This window comes from Callorhinus ursinus, unplaced genomic scaffold (assembly GCF_003265705.2).
Source record: "Callorhinus ursinus isolate GAN/ISIS: 27379988/994484 unplaced genomic scaffold, GSC_fseal_2.0 scaffold5, whole genome shotgun sequence".
Classification (NCBI taxonomy): domain Eukaryota; kingdom Metazoa; phylum Chordata; class Mammalia; order Carnivora; family Otariidae; genus Callorhinus; species Callorhinus ursinus.
The window spans coordinates 50,045,894-50,056,668 of record NW_027397067.1 but is presented as its reverse complement, the minus strand read 5'-3'; positions in this window follow the sequence as shown (position 1 = coordinate 50,056,668).

Below are 10,775 nucleotides of genomic sequence, written 5' to 3'. Positions count from 1 at the left end.
CCTCTGCTCCTGCTCTCTGCAGAAACTGTGTGTCCCTGCTAAACTTTGAGAGTCCCCTCAGGCTGCAGTTGCACACCTGTGCCCTGAACCATCTAGATGCTGCTGGTGTGCACAAAGCAAAGGCATAGGAGCAGCATTGTTTTACATCCATGCCCCGTGCTTTCGAAGGCAGCCATGGTCTGGAGCCAAACTCACATTGGGGTTCTACTGAAGACGTTATCCCGTGCTCACATCCTTGCCTTGCTTTCTTTTAACGTTCTCTTCCTTCCTGAATCTAGTCTGACTACCTGAATCTGACCCATCTCTTCCTCTGAACTTTAGCTCTTTCTCGGAGTTAATTCCAGGAGGATGTGCACCGCATCCTACAAGCAAAGGAAGACAGCAGGCCAAGTAAGGGGGAATTCACTGAAACTTGGCAGGGATAACAAAACAGAGCCAGCAATGGGGTCCCCAGTGGCAGAGGTCAGAGATGAGGATGACAAAGAGCTACTTGCAGATGCAGTTCAGTCTCAGATCTTGTTCCTTGGGATCAAAGATTACCTGACTCAAGGGGGGAATTCGCTGGGTAGAGCTTCAGAAGTAGAGATGGGGAGAGTAGCCATGTTAGAATTAGAGGCAGGATATTTCAGGAAGTGGCCTAGCTCCCAGGAACAGGCAGGTGTGGAGTCCTACAGGAAGCCCACTGTCAGACTCCCAAGCCTGTGCTTACGGGACACATACCCTGAACTGTCAAAGGTATTGGTGAAGATCAGCACCTGAAACGTAGGATGTGGTGACTGTTCACACTACTATTAGTATCTCACACTTGACCCCAAAAAGTCATCAGCCACATTTTCCCCCGATACTTATCTTAATTGGTTCAAAGTTTCACCATCTGAAGAAGCTTTTCATACTCTTCAAACCCTGCAACTTCATTGTGCTCACCTTCCTTGTGAAGTTTTAAAAGATGTTGATGGATTACTGTAATTTTTCCTAAGGAATTCCACTGTGAATCTTTCTTTGTGCAGAGAATTTTCTGGTACACTCAGCATTTATCCAGTATATTTAAATAATAACTGTGTGATTTTAAAATGTCCTTATAAACACTAGGGTGACTCTGTTTTGCTCTGTTTTGATGCTAAGCTCTGGCACTCTCTCTGGATACACCTTCTCAGTGTCCTCAACGGACCTCTCTTCCTCCACCTGACCTTGAACTCTTAGAATTCCAACGCTAATCCTCCTCACAATCTGAAGAGTTGGGATATGATGTTTTGTCAGAGGCTTAATGAAGTTCTTAAATACTGTTTCCTAAACTGCTAAATATCCAGAATGGATCAATTCCAACACCTTTCTTACTAACATGCTGATGCAGTAGTAGCTATGTTTTCTTTCCTATAAATATGAATATAAATATACACCAAAATCACACATAAAATATATTTTATTAGCATATTTGATAAAACAAAGAGAAACATTTACAGGATGAATAATCTTACTAAAAATAAACGTCCTATCGTAAGAACCACGTAGGGAAACAAAACAGCATTTAGAATTTTGTCATACTTACACAAAAGACACATACATGCATTTTGAAGGAACTTAGAAGAGATCAGCAAGAAGAATTTTGTTCACTTTTGTCATATTTGTATTTAGAATTTCAAATAATTGATTCCACAGAGACTGTAGGATCAGAGATTTTAAAATACATTCCATGTTACATACATTGTCACTCAAGAATACTCGATATAAATGTAGCAACAAAGAATCCTTCAACTGCGTTAGTATTTTACCAGACTGACCAATTCCTTTTTTTAAAATTGCTTATAATATTTGGAGAGTTTTAAAACTGAAATCTGAACTGCCATAAGAGTATAAATTTGTTATTTTTCCTTTGTCTCATTTTGTTGTGATTGTTCCATATGACATGTGCATGAATGGCTGCAAATTTCTATGGCTGCTGGAAATTGTAGCACATTACCCAGATAATGAGGACTGAGATCAAGTCCTGCCTGAATGATAACTTTTTTTATTGCTGAAGCTTACTATTCTTAGTAAATAGTACCTATCTCTAAAAAGAAAAATGCTAAGGAGAATTTAGGGTTCAGAAATGGATTCTCTTAGGTTCTTAAATTTGGGGTTACAAAGTTCATAGCATTATATTGATGAAGTCATGATTGCTTGCATTTCAAATGTTGAAAATCACTGACCAAAGTGATTTGCATGTTAAACATGGAGAAAAGAGAACAAGAAAGATGTGGACTTAAAGGGTTATACTTATTTCACAGATTAAAAAATATCTTTGCAATTACTAGTGGCATTTGTTTCCAAAGAACAATCCAATTTCTGATTTCTGCATGCTTGGTTCGATTCTCTTTTATTACCGTTTCTCAATTGTCCACAGTTACCCTTCATGGTGTGAAACGGTTCTTCCACGTTCTTAGTGTTTCCTCTGCACTCCTTCCTTGCATTTGCTTTGCTGAGGTTTTACATGTGGTAAATGCTTAGAGTTCTCATCACATAGCTCTCACATCTCCCAAGAGCCCTCAAGAACTCTACTTTTTTAAAAGTACTTTTTATAGTACTCCTGTTAAAGCCATGAAATTTGGGCAGAATTTGGTAAATTTTGTAAATTTACCACCTCTGTAAACAGAAACATCATCAGTATCTCCGACTCTCACTTTCTTCATCTGTAAGGTGGGAATCACATCAACATCCCCCTTACTTATCCGACGCCCACCAGGACCTGGTTGTTGGAATGGGCACAGTACTTAATCTCTCCGTGCCTCTACTTCCTCTTTTACAAAATAAGGGTAGTCATACTACCCACCTCTTAAGGCTGGCTTAAAACTAAATGAGATAATGCACACCAAATGTATAAAAGAGGTATGTGGTAATTGTTCAAAAAATATCAACTCTTGTGATTCCTTGAAAACATCAAATGAACTAGTAGTAGAAAGAGGAAGGGCTCCATGGTTCAACAAACTTAAGTTCAAATCATGCCCCTCCATTTATTGGCTGTGATATCTTACATAAGGCACTCCACCTCTCTAAGCATCGGTTACCTCTATTGTAAAATCCAAAATCATGAATATTAACAAGAGCACGCATAAAGAGTAGCGTGAGTATTCAAGATGCAGTGGTTGTTACGAGATTAAATGAAAGTAATTTGCAAAATATATCATTACTCAAATAGCATTTATAAGATATTAGTAATAGCAGAGATATGTGAATCCCTGTCTCAATCTTTACCAGAAAGAATGAGAAGGAAGCATGCTCTAAAGAAACAGGGAGGTGCCTGGGTGACTCAGTTGGTTAAGAGTCTGACTCTTGATTTCGGTTCCGGTCATGATCTCAGGGTTGTGAAACTGAGCCCCGGGTCGGGCCCTGTGTTGGGTTTGGAGCTCTCTTAAGATTGTCTCTCTCCCTCCTCCTCCTCCTTCTCTAAATAAATAAATAAATAAATAAGTAAAATTTAAAAATAAAGAAACATAAAAAACAACAACAACCAATAGTGAAACGGAACAAATCTGTGACCATAACAAAATAATGAATGTGTCAGCAAAATTCACAAAATGAAGAGAAAGGTCATTGAACTCACAGCTATAGTTGTCTGCTTAGTAGGTTGCCAAGTAGCAACTGGTAAGTTAAACGCAGATTTCTTTCTAAGAAAATCAGACTTAGTCAATGGGTGGCCTTCACCATAATCATAACAAACCTATTCACTACCCAGAGCTAAAAAGGAAAATACGTATGTAGCATAACATAATCCCAAAAGTCAGGATGCTAACTTGCGGCTGGCCTAGTCTGACACACTAGGTTAGAATGGAGATTATATAGTGAGATACCCAGTCCTCTTTGCTTATAGAATGGGATCTCACTTTAGAAATGTTGCATCAATCAGTGCATGATAGAATTCATGGTGATGTAGGAAAACTGCTCCTAATCATTACCATCGTTGCTATTATTAAATTCAGATGCCCAGTATTCATTATCACATGACACTTTTCTAAAACAAATTTTATATTTTAAAAACAGCAAGTAGGGAAAATACAAAAATACATATTGAATAAAAATAAGTATAGAGGATTGTTTTGTTCTATTCCATAGGATATGTATCTCGTTTAATGTTTTATAATATGAAAAGAACTGAGATAAAGTACTCTATTAGGTAAGTATATCTACCATATTGGCTAGAATGTCAATGACCACAGCAATTGTGCCCTAACTGGCTCTAACAATTGAAGACCATGTGATGCCTACCTGCTGGGTTACCTTGGTTCCTGATTCTAGAACGAGTCCCATTCCTATGGGGACAGTAAAACTCTCTAGTTAAGTAGCTAATTGATCCAGTACTGAGTCAAACTGAAGGTGGTGTGGGTGTCCTCCTTGCTCCCCATTGCTGCCTCCATACCATTCGCCCTCTCTCCCCCATTCCCTGTCCTTGTCACACTGATTCTCATTTCTTCAGACTATACCACTGTGATGGCTAATTTGGTAAATATGGTTTACCAAGGATGGTTAATTTGGTTAATTCAGACTATACTACTTTGATGCGTCAACTTGGCTAGGCATGGTGTCCAGATATTTGGTCAAACACCAGTCTAGACATTGCTGTGAAGGTATTTTTTTTTTTTTAGATAAAATTGACATTTGAAACAGCAAACTTTGAATAAAGTAGATTACTCTTCAGAGTGTGGGTGGGCCTCATCCAATCAGTTGAAGGCCTTAAGAGCAATGATGAAGTTCCTCCAGAATGAAGGAATTCTGCCTCTGGACTGTCTTTGGACTCAAGCCGCATTATCAGCTCTCCTTGGATCTCCAGCCTGCTAGCCTGCCCTGTAGATAGACTTTCAGACATGCCAGCTCCCATAATCACATGAGCCATGCTTAAAATCTCTCTCCCTCTGTGTGAGAGTGGTGATATAATTATATATATATAGTCTGTTATTCTGGAGAACCATGACTAATATGCCTAGCCAGGGGCCCATGACTAGGTCACATGTAATTTTGTTTAAAACCAACCAATTCAGATCCCTATCTTCACTTATCTCAATAATGCATTTCCTTCCTCAATAGAAGGCCTCTTCCTCACTCCCTGCCACAAGATAAGTCAAGAACTCCAATAGGCTGGAAAATGTGTCCTCCCTTAGTTGAGGATCTTGCTTCCTACTTCACTGAGAAAATAGAAGCAACCAGAAGAGAAGTTGCTCAAGCTCCTACTCCCACAACCTACCCACCTATCGGCTACTGGCCCATAGACCCTGCCTTCCTTCCAGTGTACTCCTGTCTGAGAGCAACCCTTCCACTTACCCATTGACCCCATCTCCTCTCACCTACTCCAGAAATTCTCCCCCTCTCTCTTGTCTCATCAAGCTCCCCCCATCCCTTTGGGCTCAGTGGCAACAGCATACACGTATGCTGTCACTTTTCCCATCTTAAAAAATAAGTTTAAAAAAACCTCTCTAATTCCACATCCCCTTTCACCTCGTGTCTCAATTCTCTGTTCCCCTTTACAACAAAGTCCCGCAAGAGAGTTGTCTGCACTCGCTGTCTCCCATTTCTCTCTTTCTACTCTTTTAGATCCACTCCCTTCTGCTTTTCATCCCTACCATTCCTTTGAATCTCATCCTGTCAAGGTCACCAAAGACCTCCCTGCTCTAATTCTAATGGGCAATGTTCAGTCTTCATTTTACTTGACTTACTAGCAGCTTTTTGTCAGTTCATTGTTTTCTTTAACCTGAAACTTAGTTTTCAGGATACTGACATCCTCCTGGTCTTCTTCCATTGGCTGCTCCTACTCAGTTTCCTGTGGTTGATTCCTCCTCCTTTGCGAAATGAGAAGGACCCCAAGGCCAAGGAGCCCTCTCTTCGTTATTTTTCCTCTCTTCTTTGGTAATTTCGCTGAGCCTCGGGACCCAGCCCTCTTCACTCTTCCCTCAGATATCCATGTGGCTCATTCTCATCTCTTTTCAGTCTTGGCTCAAATGTCACCTTCTCAGTAGGACTTTCACTGTATAAAGTTGAACCTTCCTCTCCCTCACTCCCAGCTCTGAAAATCTGTTGCTTTGCAACCTCAAGAGCTTCCTGGGTGAAATGAGGCCCCTGTACATGGAGGCCAAGGAGAGATCAAAGGGAGAAACAGACTACTCTTGATGGTAGGTGACAAGGGAACTTATATATGAGGTTTATCTTGGGCAGGAGCAAGGCAAACAAATCTCCTCATTCACCCATTAGAATCTTAGAAGTTTATATAGAGGCCTTAATTGGGTTCAGGCATGTATTCAATCCAGATGGTCTCAATACACCTTACTCTTTCAAGGCTTGAAACCTTACTCTTTCAATGTTCTTGAAAGGGCTGCTAGTGTGGGAATAGTAGATAGAATATATATTCCAAGGATGGGGAAGGAGAGGGGGTGAGGAGCCTCTGACTGCCCAGATCCAGCTCTCAGGTCAACCATCATGTCTTCTTGATGACCTCCTCCAACACAATCCTTAAATCACCCTTCTTTCCTATTTATTATTCTTCATAACATTTATCATGATGTCAAAGAGCCTGGCAACAGTTAATTCATGATGAACTAGGCTGCTCATCAAAGTCCCCTTCAAATTCTCAGATTCTCCTATTTGCCATGACCTCACAGATATTTTCATATGTCCCCACTAAAACTTGGCTTGGAGAGCCTCTAAAAGGAAAAATGGCAGAGATTCATCAGATGCAAGATTTATGGTGAGTCAAATTTGGACAAAACTAATCAAGTCTTGGCGTGGGAATGTGAAGTACAATGTACTGAGATGTGTTGTTTTCCTGACAGTACTTTTTAAAAATGCAAATGCTGCTTGCCTAACCAGACCAAGCTACCTGAGATATTCAAGATTTTTCTGCATTTGATTGACTCTCAGTGTTTAAGAATGGGCCATGTGTATTAGTGAAGGTTCTCCAGAGAAAGTGAATTCATAGGATAGCTGGCTAGCTAGCTCACTATTTATTTTAAGCAATTGTCTCATGTGATTGTGGGGGCTGGCAAATCCAAAATCTGTAGAGCAGGCCTATAGGCTACAAATTAAGACAAGAACTGTTATCCAAATTCCATAGGGCAGCAGGATGAAAACTCGGGCAGGGTTTCTAATGTTGCAGTCTTGGGGAAAATTCCTTTCTCAAGGAATCTCAGTTCTTCATCTTAAAGACTTCAACTGATTGGACAAGTCTCTCCAACATTACAGAGGAGAATCTGCTTTAGTCCATGTTTACTGATTTAAATATTAATTACATACAAAAAAATACCCTCATGGCAACATCTAGGCTTGTGTTTGACCGAACATTTTGGCACCATAACCTAGCCGACTTGATATATAACATTAACTAGTACACCACGTTAACCTTCAGTTCAAAGCTCCTTCACATGGTAAGATCTCAGTAATGCTGAACTAAGTAATACTAATTCTTAACCAACACAGATTATCCCACTCACTTGAAATTTTGCATGCTATTCCAATTACATTGCTCTTCACTTTTCTCTTTTTGCTGGAAACAAAAGCAAGAGCCACAATTCAAAGTTCTATTATTAAATTCATACATGAGAACAATCAGTATTATTAATGAGGAAGGAAAGGGCAAATTTTCTTCTGTTTCTGCATCCCAATGTGACTAATAAGATCAGTTACATTTGAGAATTGTGGAGGTAAAATCCCTAGACTGGGTTCATCAATTAAATGTGAAAAGTAACCTAATAATGCACAAAAGTGTTCTAAATGAAGTTCAGTCTGCAATGTTAGAAGTGACTAAAGGTATTTTCATGGGACTTGAAGCCCTCTTCTCACAACTGGAACCATGGATTTCCACATACCAGAGTTTCTTAGAAAAATCTTTTCCTTAAGAGGAGCTTAGGGGGTTGGAACACACCATTTGGAACACAACCATTTCATCCCGGAACACACCATTTGTCTACATTGCTTCTATCAGCTCTCACCCTGTGCCCTGGTACTAGGAATCTCTGCAAAATACCCCTCTTGAACATCCAGTCTCATTCACTGCTGAGTATATATTTTTTTAGCCTAACTGGCACATTAGTTAGGTATCTTTCTGATATTGGAGCCCTGTTTTGCTCTTGTTAGACTTCTCCTCTTTTCAGGGGCGGGATGAGACACTGAACTGAAGATGGATAACTAAGGCCCAAGTTGCCTGCTCAGGATCCACTGCTGGCCTCCTTGTACCAGTGGTGTGCTCTGCACCTGCCAGAATACTCCCACTGCCCCAGCCCTTCCAGCTGAAGCTACTTGTCCAGGATGAGCCCTTCTCTTAGTTGCTGCACCCTTCATATATTATGCGTTTCCCATGAGATTGGGCTTCCCTTTTGGAAGCCAGTCCCTCTTCCCTCCCCCACCTCCACCCAAGTGTGAGGTCTAGTTCTAGGTCCCCAGTGCTCCCAGAATACCTGTCCTTTAGCAGAATTCACAGAATATTAATACCCTATACGAATGGGCCTGAGTTTTCCCACCTGTAAAATTAGGAGATTGGCCTAGAAACAACCCTTTCAGCTCTGACAGTCTTATGATTCTATAAATGCCTCTCCTATTTAATGGTCCTTGACAGAACCTCAGAGAAAATAAAATCACACCAGGTCCTGAGTAGATTATTTTTATTCTGACATTTCTATGCCTAGCTCTCTCTTCTGATGATAAGTTTCTCATCTTTGAGTAATGCTTCTATTTCTTAGAGAGTACTTTTCCTTAAATACTATGGTTATTATTCGTTCACCCAATTTATTCTGGTCAGACCATGAAGGGATGTGCTAAAGATTTTCCTTCTGTGTGTCTTACACAACACAAATTGAATCTAAATGGAAGACATTGCTAATCTACTGCTTCTGGCCCCTGGGAGCTTGCCACTGAGCTTTCTGGTCAGGACGCACACATGCCTCTGGCACTGGGCCTTTGCTGGTGAGAATATGTGTGGGCTGGTCTACTTCCGCCTCTCTTTTGCTAACAGAATATTTTAACACAATGTGTTTATTAGGAACCTTGTTCCCCTGAGGCTTAAGTGTAAATAGAGGATTAAGAGCATAACTAATTTACATGAGATACAAACATATCCATGAAAGCATAACACATTTTAAATGATACACTGAGAAAAAGTTAATCTGGTTTTCCACTGCATATCAGAATAGAAAAATCCTCTTGTCATTTACCTTTGCTTTTAGAAACGAAGTTCAGAACAATAAAATTTCTTACTCACTGAGCTACTCATTTCCAAAGAACTTGAGCAGAGGCTGTTGCAGGAAAAACAGTATCTGTGCCACACGCGTAAACTGAACCTTAGAGAATGATTAATGAGATTGTTTCCCTTTCCCTAACAACTGAATTAAATTAAAAGCATGATCAAGCTACTTGGCTGTACAAAAGTCAGTCATTAATATTGCTTTTAAAAATTCAACAGGAAACAGCTGATTCAGTGGACATGGATACATGGCCTCTGTAGAGTTGAACTTGTCTGTCCCAAACCACATTTGAAGTTATTCCAATAGCTCTGAGCAACATAGTGACAGGGTAATTGGCATTAAACAAGATAAAGGATATGTGTTCTTTGGCTATTATGTTGGCAACTAAGTACATTGAAATACTATCAGCCAAAAATATAATTTCTAAAAAGAACATTACTGGTATAATAAATGTGTGTGACCTTTAAGTCTTCTAAAGGTTTAGTATGGTTCCAGGAGGAAAAATCAGGCATTCGTGCACAGCCGTATCTTCTACCTCAGGCAAGGATTGCCTTGTGGTAAGAGGTCACCCGAGAGGGCGTTGAGAAAACTTCCCTGGCCCCAAATCTCTCCCCCATCCACCTACACTCTACCCTGAAATGTCTGCTACAGATGTTTAGTGTTTTCTCCCTTGTACTCCTGGCAGAGAAACCATATTTGTCTTCAAGAAGGATTCGCTTATGAAGGTCTCTCCTCAGAATCATTTCTGACCCAGCCAAAGTGAGGGGCATGAACATGAACATGTCAGGAGTCTGAGGTTAGAGGAAGAAAATGTGAGCAAGGCTGGAAAGGAAGAGGGGAAATAAAGAAATAAGGAAATATTGGATGAGGAAGACAAACTATGTCCTTCAACATTGTTCAGCCCATGCTGAACTTGGAAACTCTTAAGTTTAAATTCAAAACGGATAATACCGTGACATAATGGTCTGAGGCAGGGAAAGGCTAAAATGCTTGATGAAGTAAGAAAAGAATATATGGGTCACCAAGAATTCATCTTTGATCTAAATTCAAGGCCTGTGGAAGCCTTCAGAAACGTACATTAGACTTTCTTGCAGCCAATTCTACTCATTCCTCTTTACATCTTGACCTTTTATTACTTGCTCTCTTTGGCATTGACACTCTGCCTCTCCTTTATTCTTAACACTTTCTGTGCTTGGTTTCTGTGACATGGGGCTTTTCTGCATCTCTTCCTACCCTCTGGCCATTTGTTTTCCCCCCTACTACCTCTATTCCCTGAAATACTGATGCTTTTCATGTTCTTCATATTCTTTACAGAAAAAGAACTTACCCTTTCCAGAAGCAATCCTATCGATGCTAGTAGTTTTCAATCTTGAGCCCATTTTTTCTCCTCTGGGATATACAGTATGTCCAACTGTCTACTGGGCTTCTCTACCTGAATGTGCTGGCCCAAAGTTATACTCACTTTTCTTTGTCCCCTTCTCCCCACCTCACTCCCTCTCCCATATTCCCTGCCATGGGAAAAGATGCTACCACCCAGGTACTCAAACTACAAATCTGAGGATCATAGATTCTCACCTTACA